Genomic DNA, 9,306 nt, shown 5'->3' with positions numbered 1-9,306 from the left:
TTACTAATGTCCAAGTAATTGATGATTGGGACCTATTGACTCTAGTTCTCACTAATTGAATTAGTGGAGAGTTAGGACTTATGGACTAGGATTGATATAGCTCATTTGACTTTCCTTTACTACTAGTTAGAGGATGATTTAATGAGATTAATCCTTGCCAATTCTCATATTGTGGTTAGTGATTAGGATAGAGATCCTTGACCACCAACCCTTGCCAAGACCTTTTTAGGCCTTAGTTTACTTTATTGCCGTTTATCTTTCATATTTCTTATTAAAACCCCAAAAATAACTCACAACCAATAACAAAACACTTCATTACAATTCCTAGGGAGAACGACCCGAGGTTTGAATACTTCGGTTATTAATTTTAGGGGTTTGTTACTTGTGACAAACAATCTTTTGTATGAAAGGATTATTGTTGGTTTAGAAACTATACTTGCAATGAGAATTCATTTGTGAAATTCTAAACCGTCAAAAATCCAATCATCAGTTCTATTTATCTCTTAATTATTAAAACTCTATAACCATTTGAATCCGCCTCACTGAGATTTACAGGGTGACCATAGCTTTCTTCAAGCCGACAATCTCCGAGTGATCGACCCTTACTCACGTAAGGTTTTTTATTTGGACGACCCAGTGCACTTGCTGGTTAGTTGTGCGAAGTTGTGAAAAAGAGTGATATTACAATTGTGCATACCAAGTTGTTGGCGCCATTGAGATCACAATTTCGTGCACCAGTAGGGATCATCCCTTAAGTTTGTGAGCACAGAATATTTTTAGAAGAGGGAACTAGGCCTGTTCATCAACCCCAAAGAAGACTGAATCCTACAATTTTGGAGGTTGTCAAGAAGAAAGTGACCAGACTGCTAGAAACAGATATCATCTATCCCATCTCAGATAGTGAATGGTTTAGTCCAGTACAAGTGGTGCCCAAGAAGTCTGGAGTCACAACAGTAACAAATGAGCAAGGAGAGCTCATAGCAACTAGAGTGCAAAATTCCTGGAGCGTGTGCATTGATTACAGGCGCCTCAACCAGGCCACTCGTAAGGATCACTACCCCCTGCCCTTTATCGATCAGCTGCTTGATCGCCTGTCAGGTAAATCACACTACTGCTTTTTAGATGGTTACACATGTTATTTTCAGATTCATATACCTCCTGAAGATCAGGAAAAGACTACTTTTACATGTCCCTTTGGAACTTATGCTTACAAAAAGATGCCCTTTGGCTTATGCAATGCACCAGCTACTTTCCAAAGGTTTAGGGTTTAGGTGCATGATGAGTCTTTTCTCTGATCTCATTGAGAATTGTATGGAAGTTTTTAGGGATGATTTTAGCGTATACGGTGATTCCTTTAGCCTTTTCTTGGATAGTCTATCCAGAGTATTAGACAGGTGTGTTAGATCAAACCTTGTTTTGAATTTTGAAAAATGTCATTTTATGGTTAAACAAGGTATTGTTCTAGGACATATTGTCTCTAATACTGGTATTTCTATAGACCCAGCAAAGGTAAATGTCATTTCTAGTCTGCCTTACCCCTGCTCCGTAAGGAAAATCCGTTCGTTCCTTGGTCATGCAGGTTTCTACCGGAGATTTATCAAGGACTTCAGTAAGGTAGCTTTACCTTTATCTAGACTGCTATAGAAGGATGTTGATTGTGAGCTGAGTGAGGAATGTATGGAAGCGTTTAATAAGCTGAAGATCGCCTTGACTCAAGCTCCAATTGTGCGAGGACCAGACTGGAGTCAGCCTTTTGAGATTATGTGTGATGCCTTCAACCATGCTGTAGGAGCGGCGCCGGCCCAACGCGCAGGTAAGGACCCTTTCGTAATTGCATATGCTTCGAAGACCTTAGACGCTACTTAGTCTAATTACACTACCACTGAAAAAGAGCTTTTAGCTATTGTTTTTGCTATGGATAAATTTTGAGCCTATTTACTTGGTACTAAGGTAGTAATGTACTCAGACCATGCAGCCCTCAAATATTTGTTAGCTAAACAAAAGTCTAAACCAAGGCTGATACGTTGGATACTGTTACTGCAAGAATTTGATTTAGAAATTAAGGATAGGAGTGGTAACCAGAATTTAGTGGCGGACCACCTGAGTCGCCTTGAGCACATTAAGGATGACTCCACTCCTATCAATGATGCTTTTCCATTTGTTAGCTTGCATGCAGTATCTGAAGTAGTTCCTTGGTATGCACCTGTAGCTAATTATCTAGTTAGTCATACCTTCCCTCCCAATTTCACTAAGCATCAAAGGGACAAGCTGAAAAGCAAGTCCAAGTATTATATATGGGATGATCCATATCTATGAAAGTATGGTGCGGACCAAGTAATTAGACGGTGTGTGCCTCAATCAGAATTCTAGTCCATTTTAGAGGCCTGCCACTCCTTTGAAAGTGGTGGACAATTTAGCCCTCAAAGAACAGCTAGAAAAATTTTAGACTGTGCATTCTAGTGGCCTACTCTTTTTAAAGATGCTGCTACCTTCTGTAAATCTTGTTCCCCATGCCAGAGGTTTGGTAATATATCCAAGAAGGATGAGATGCCCCAACAAATTATGTTATTCTGTGAGATATTTTTTGTTTGGGGTATTGATTTCATGGGTCCATTTCCAAACTCTAGCAGTTTCTTATATATATTGTTAGCTATAGATTATGTCTCAAAGTGGGTGGAAGCAATTCCTTCCTGCACTGATGATGCTAACACTATTGTCTCTTTTGTTAGAAACCATATTATCTATCGCTTTGGATCACCGCGAGCAATCGTGAGTGATCAAGGCACCCATTTTTGTAACAAGAGACTGAGTGCTCTACTGAAGAAGCATGGAATTATTCACAAGGTAGCAACTGCCTACCACCCGCAGACTAACGAACAAGCAGAGGTGTCTAACAGAGAGATAAAGCGTATCCTGGAGAAGATAGTCAAGCCTCATAGGAAGGATTGGAGCACCAGGCTACAAGATGCACTTTGGGCATACCGGACAGCATACAAGACACCTATAGGGATGAGCCCCTTTCGCTTAGTTTATGGAAAAGCCTGTCACCTCCTAGTCAAGATAAAGCACAAGGCATTCTGGGTGGTAAAAGAATGCAACATGGGATTTGAGAAAGCCGGAGCTAAAAGGAAGCTGCAACTACAGGAACTAGAGAACCTTTACCTAGGAGCTTATGAGAATTCCAGGCTATACAAAGAAAATGTGAGGGCTGTGCATGATAAGCACATCAAGAGGAGAGAGTTCAAACCTGGGGACTTAGTCCTCCTTTACAACTCCAGGTTGCGGCTCATGCCAGGCAAGTTGAGATCAAGATGGGAAGGTCCCACAGAGTTGAGAAGGCAGAGCCATACGGAGTCTTTCACTTGAGTCATCCTTCAAGCTCCGAATTCATCAAGGTCAATGGACATCGCCTGAAGCTTTATCATGGTTAGAAGATGAAGAAAAACAAGGAGCTAGATATCTTTCTCCTGGAGGATCCACCAACAATAAAAGACCGAACTAGTGGACCGTCCAACTTAAGGACGTAAAAGCAAAGTGCTAGGTAGGAGACAACCCACCATGGTATGATTGTTCTTTCTTTTCTTAGTTTTATTTTAGTAACTCTTCTTATAATCTCTATACATAGTCTGCATTTGCATTCGCATTCTGCATAAAAAAAGGGTGAGGCACACGACACGCGAGCGTTGCTAACGCATACGCGTCATATGTGCTTTCGAAACAAAGAAGAAAAGAAGCAGAGAGTTACGCGGGAGCTTGGCTGGAGGCGTGCCATAAGCACAACCATGCCCACGAGAACGCATCCCTGACGCGTCCGCGTCACATGCAAAAGCAGCCATCCGCGCGTGCGCGTCACTCACGCGCCCTCGTGACCCTACAAACTCGACGTAAATAGGTGTATGGCAGAGAGTTATGATGGAGCGGGGCTGGAGTTGTGCTGGAAGCACCAACCCCATCACGCGTACGCATCACCCATGCATTCGCGTTAATTTTTCAAAATAAGGCCATTCATGCATGCGCGTCCCTCACACGCACGCGTCACCCTAAATTTTGGCAATGTACCTTTGAAAAAGAGAGTTGTGCGTGCCCCACGCGTCTACGTTGCCTGCGCCGCACAGTTTATCCAGATCAGCACCAGAATTCCTATCTTTTCTTCCCTAATCCTAATTCTTTCTTATCCCTCGTTACTTCTTTCTTCCCCCTTCTTTCTTCTTTATTCCCTCTTACTTTTTACTTTCTCCCTCCTTTTTCACCTTCATCATCAAGGTTCTTTTCTTTTCTTCTTCCCTTTCTACTTTTCCATTATTACTTTTATTTTTGTTTTCTTCTTCTTTCTTCTTTTTTACTTTCACTATCTATGCTTTCTTTATTTTTCTTTTTCTTTTTACATCCTTTTAATTGGTGTTAGAAATTTATTTGGGTGATTATTTTCTTCCATATTTGCTTGTGAGTGTATTGGGGATTTGCTTGACAATTAATATTACTTCTTAAAAGGGTTGCTTGCATGTTCAATTTAATGCTTTCAATAACATATTTACCACGCATGCTAAGTGTTTGTGAAAAAGCCCGTATGGCATTATGCATTCTTTTTAAATCATTCTATCTTACTACTTTAATGCCTGTTTTTCACAAAACCCCTTTTCATATATTATTGATTAAGTATAATTGTCAATACAAACAGATTGTTAGTTTGAAACACTTGATAATCAAATTGGGTAATTAATGCTTGATCTATGCTACTCATACCTTTGCTGGCATGCCAATAAACACCTTGCATCTACTTGCCATAACATGCACTTGCTATATTCCATTGATGAACTTATCACATGTAGTCGCGACCATGTGTTAACGACATCCTTCTTTACCGTGCAATGCTTATCACTTCCACTACTCTCTTCCTTGCTCAAACCCTTAGCTTTACATGTTACTTTCCTTTTCCTTTTTCAGGATGGCCACCAAGAATGGTAAAGAGAAAGCTACTCCCAAACCACCAACAAGGAGAGGAACAAAAAGAGTACTAGCTGCAGAACTTTTTTCAACAGCAGTAAAGCCTTCAACAAAGCAAATCAAGAGGATCATTAAGGTCGATAAAAAAGAGAAAGCCTTTCCAACAAGGGACACTGCATGGTTCACTAACCGCTATTCTGAGCAGATGTTTCCCATACTAGCTGAGTGCAATTATAACAATGAGTACCTACTCATCCTCCAGACCCACATTGTTGAGTTGGTTGAGCCTCGAATTGAGCGTAGACATTTGGGATTCTTACGAAGACAGCCACAGCAGGTTAATCTCTCATGGTTAGTTGAATTTTACTCCAATTTTGACATGCCATCCCTGCAGTCTGTCTATGTCCGTCAAAAGTAAGTCCCCATAACTGAATAGGCCATTCAGCGAGCTTTAGATCTTCCCTCTGCCCCTAAAGGATTGGACACATTTCAAGAAGCTTCTATCCAATGCCAGATATACAAATTTTACTAGGACGCTGTTCTCAGAGTTATAGCACAACTTGGCAGCAGATGGATCTATGGATACCATCGTTTCCGACCTAAAGGGATACTGGCTTTAGCACCACCTTGGAGGCTCGAGTATGGGAACAAATTATGTCCCATTACGTCTTTCCGAGCACTCACGAGTCCTCCTTCACTGCGGATATAGTTGTTCTACTATGGTGTATCCTTACAGACCAACCTCTCAATTTACCAAGACACCTTCGGCATGCTATGGGACACGTACAGATTGCGGGTAACCTACCTTTTCCCGCCTTGGTATTAGATCTGGTCTCAGAAGCCGGAGTATCCTACAGAGCTGGGGACACCATGGCCATGATTTCACAGGATGATCAGTACATCCCTAACGGGAAGTACATCAGACCCCCAGCAGCCACTACTAACTGGCCTGCAGAACTGGCTGGAGATATTCCTTGTCTTTCCACATCACAAGTACCTCCAACAAACCAACTGCTCCATCAGATACTTGAGAGATTGGACCGGCTAGACTGGCAAGGAAAGTGAAGAGAGCGCCGTAACAAGCTCCAATTTACATACCTCAAGGAGCTGCTTGTTGGCAACCACCCACCCGAGGAAGATCCGGACTCCACTTCATTTACCCGTATAGGGAGCCATGACGGTCTCGATTGTAGAGACATTACTACCAGCCCCCCTTTGTTCCTGACTGATGGCACCGAGGATGATGCAAAGCCTTAAGTGTGTGGAGGTCGGTCAGTACCTGACTTCTGGAGGTAATTTCTCTTTCTTAACACCAATAGGATATTTATTTTTCTTTTGTTAGAATATGATAAATTGCATAGTAATAGGTATTTGCATGCATGTTCTAATTGGTTGAAAAATAATAAGTTTCCTTTTAAGACCCTATTTTTGAAAAATATCACTAATTTAAATCAAAATTTTTGTGTTAAAACTTGTTGGAAGTCATATTTGGAACATGGTTAAAAGCTAAGAACACACAACACTGTGAGATTTGAGCTTAATTACATGGTTACATTATTTAACCATAATATTTTATTCTTGTGTGTTTTCTTCTCTATGATTGTAATTTTTATTTTGTTCCATACTATATGTCCAATGCTTAGTGTATTTAAATGTATGCATATAATTGAGGCCATTATTTGTTTTTGCTCACTTATCCCAAATAGCCTGATGAGCGGATAATTTATACGCTTTTTGGCATTTTTCTTAGGTAGTTTTTAGTAGGATCTAGCTACTTTTAAGGATATTTTTAATAGTTTTTATGCAAAATTCATGTTTATGAACTTTACTATGAGTTTGTGTGTTTTTCTGTGATTTCAGGTATTTTCTAGCTGAAAAAGGACTACAGATGCTGTTGGATTCTGACCTCCCTGCATTCGAAATGGATTTTCTAGAGCTACAGAATTCCAAATGGCGCGTTCTCAAATGTGTTGGAAAGTAGACATCCAAGGCTTTCCAGCAATATATAATAGTCTATACTTTATTCGAGTTTAGATGACGCAAACTGGCGTTTAACGCCAGTTCCATTCTGAATTCTGGAGTAAAACGCCAGAAACATGTCACAAACCAGACTTAAATGCCAAAAACACGTTACAAATTGGCGTTTAACTCCAAGAGAAGCCTCTGCATGTGTAAAGCTCAAGCTCAGCCCAAGCAAATACCAAGTGGGCCCCGAAAGTGGATTTCTACATCAATTACTTATCTTTGTAACCCTAGTAGCTAGTTTAGTATAAATAGAACTTTTTACTATTGTATTCGGGGGTCTCTCTTAGACCATTTGGTATTTTTGAACCATTAGGTCTTGGTCATCCTGGTTCCCTCTCTGGGGCCGGAACCAATGAACACCTTTATCGCTAATGTATTTTCATCGGTGGAGTTTCTACACACCATAGATTAAGGTGTGGAGCTCTGCTGTACCTCGAGTATTAATGCAAAGTACTATTGTTCTTCTATTCAATTCACGCTTATTCTCATCACCATTGTCACTTATGAACGTGTGCCTGACAACCACTTTCGTTCTACATGCAAATAAGCTTGAATGAATATCTCTTGGATTCCTTAATCAGAATCTTCGTGGTATAAGCTAGAATCCATTGGCAGCATTCTTGAGAATCCGAAAAGTCTAAACCTTGTCTGTGGTATTCCGAGTAGGATTCAGGGATTGAATGACTGTGACGAGCTTCAAACTCGTGACTGTAGGGCGTGGTGTCAATGCAAAAGGATAGTAAATCCTATTCTTACATGATCGAGAATCGACAGATGATTAGCCGTGAGGTGACAGCGCACCTGGACCATTTTCACTTAGAGGACGGATGGTAGCCATTGACAACGGTGATCTTCCAACATACAACTTGCCATGGAAAGGAGTAAGAATGATTGGATGAAAGTAGTAGGAAAGCAGAGATTCAGAAGGAACACGGTATCTTCATGCGCTTATCTGAAATTCCCACCAATGAATTACATAAGTATCTCTACCTTTATTTTATGCTTTATTTATCTTTATATTCGAAAACTATTATAACCATTAGAATCCGCCTGACTGAGATTTACAAGATGACCATAGCTTGTTTCATACCAACAATCTCCGTGGGATCGACCCTTACTCACGTCAGGTTTATTACTTGGACGACCCAGTGCACTTGCTAGTTAGTTGTGCGAAGTTGTGAAGAATGTGTGGGAACCATAGTATTGTGCACCATTTTCTTGGAGCCATTGCTAGGAATTGTTCGTGTTGTGAAAAGTATGAGTCACAATTTTGCCTATCAAGTTTTTGCTATGATGAGCGGATATTTTATACGCTTTTTGGGGGTAATTTCACGTAGTTTTTAGTATGTTTTAGTTAGTTTTTAGTATATTTTTATTATTTTTTAGGCGAAATTCATATTTCTGTACTTTACTATGAGTTTGTGTATTTTTCTGTGATTTCAGGTATTTTCTGGCTGAAATTGAAGGATCTGAGCAAGAATCTGATTCAGGCTGAAAAAAGACTGCTGATGTTGTTGGATTCTGACCTCCTTGCACTCGGAATGGATTTTCTAGAGTTACAGAAGTCTAATTGGCGCGGTCTTAATTGCGTTGCAAAGTAGACATCCAGAGCTTTCCAGCAATATATAATAGTTCATACTTTGCTCGAAGATAAACGACGTAAACTGGCATTTGACGCCAATTCCATGTTCCATTCTGGCATGAAACGACAGAAATAGGTTGCAAGTTGGAGTTAAACGCCAGAAACAGCCTATGCACGTGTAAATCTCAAAGCTCAGCCCCAGCACACACCAAGTGAGCCCCAGAGGTGGATTTCTACACTATCTATCTCAGTTTACTCATTTTCCGTAAACCTAGGTTACTAGTTTAGTATTTAAACAACTTTTAGAGATTTATTTTGTACCTCATGACATTTAAATCTGAACTTTGTATCTTTGACGGCATAAGTCTCTAAACTCCATTGTTGGGGGTGAGGAGCTCTGCTGTGTCTCAATGGATTAATGCAATTATTTCTGTTTTCTATTCAAGGACGCTTGTTTCTATCTAAGATATTCATTCGCACTTCAATATAATGAATGTGATGATCCGTGACACTCATCACTATTCTCAATCTATGAACGCGAGCCTAACAACCACCTCCGTTCTACCTTAGATTGAATGAGTATTTCTTGGATTCCTTAATCAGAGTCTTCGTGGTATAAGCTAGAATCCATTGGCAGCATTCTTGAGAATCCAGAAAGTTTAAACCTTGTCTGAGGTATTTTGAGTAGGATTCAGGGATTGGATGACTATGACGAGCTTCAAACTCACAAAGGTTGGGCGTAGTGACAGATGCAA

Source organism: Arachis duranensis, chromosome 9 (assembly GCF_000817695.3).
Source record: "Arachis duranensis cultivar V14167 chromosome 9, aradu.V14167.gnm2.J7QH, whole genome shotgun sequence".
Lineage (NCBI taxonomy): Eukaryota > Viridiplantae > Streptophyta > Magnoliopsida > Fabales > Fabaceae > Arachis > Arachis duranensis.
The sequence above is the reverse complement of the archived record's forward strand: the minus strand, read 5'-3'. Positions refer to the sequence as shown.